Here is a 1,360-nt window from a genome sequence, read left to right on the forward strand (position 1 = left end):
GGGGGGGGAGAAGCAAAGTAGTGTGAAATTGTAAAGTTAAAAAAAATTCATATACATATGCTGAAAAAATAAAGAAATAATTATGTTTCTCATTTTCCAGGGGGGAAGTACCCCTTGCCTCCCCCTGCGGACGTCCATGAACATGTGTGGAAATTACGAAAACTATGTTTGTTTTTATTCATATTCTCAAGGACTTGGGAAAGGGGTTTTTGGTGCTATTTTTACCTGATCTTCAAGCTACGTCCTATTCCACCTGTGTAAAAGGTTGGGCTATTGTTACACTTTATTTTGGGGTGGGTTCATTATTTAATTTTCATAACATGTGTTTAATTTTCATACCAGGGATGGAAACGAATCTAGGCCTTATATTACGGTTATATTTATGTGATACTCTTTTCGAAATTTCTTATAGAGATATGCTAACATTGTCATACTTAATTTGTTTCATTTGAGTAATTTATATACTTTCCCCACCAAAACTTTACTGTTTTCGAAAATGATTTATCCTCTCCTAAATTGTTTAAATTTCGCGGGTGAATGTTTGTTGTTAACGCTTAACCCTTTCGCAACCAGGCATTCTGTATTCCCTGGGAACTTTGAGAAATTTGACAAAATATTAAAACTGGATATACACAGCGTGGTCACAAGTAAATAGACACCACCTTTTCAGAGAAAAAAAAATGATTTTTTCAGTCATATTCACATGAATTGATATATTTATAATTTAATTAATATCTAGTAGATCTTCCTTTCGCTTCATGGAGCTTGTTGATCCTTTGGGGCATCGTGAGAATCATCTCGTCAATTTTAGATTGTGGTATTTTCGCCCACTCTTGCTTCAAAACTTGGAGTAGATCGCTCTTCGAAGTTGGTTTTTTTGGTTGTTTCTTGACTTGCCAGTCGAGTATGGCCCAGAGGTTTTTGATGGGGTTCGTGTCAGGAGATTGGCTCGGCCAGGGCAACTTCTGGATATCATTTTCTTCCTGCCACTTTTGGGTGTTTCTAGCAGTGTGACACGTGCCCCATCTTCCTGGAACAACGTTGTGTTCTTGTCAACGAAACCCGAGAAATAAAGTGGCAAGAGTCCTTCCTCCAATATTTCGACGTATTTCGCAAAATTTATGTTGCCAACGCACTCCACTAAGCTCGATCTCCCACCAACTCAAACAGCTCCCCAAACCACCATGCTTCACAGTTGGCTGCAATCTGTTGAGCCAAAACTCTTGGTGAGGCATTCTCATATCCTTCCACTGTCCGAAAATTGAGCGAATCTTGATTTGTTTGAGAACATTACGGTCTTCCAAAAGTCCAGAGGCTTGGTCATCATATCACTTGCCCACTTCTTTCGTCTGACTATGTT

This window comes from Limulus polyphemus, unplaced genomic scaffold, assembly GCF_000517525.1.
Source record: "Limulus polyphemus unplaced genomic scaffold, Limulus_polyphemus-2.1.2 Scaffold200, whole genome shotgun sequence".
In the NCBI taxonomy this organism is placed as follows: Eukaryota; Metazoa; Arthropoda; class Merostomata; order Xiphosura; family Limulidae; genus Limulus; species Limulus polyphemus.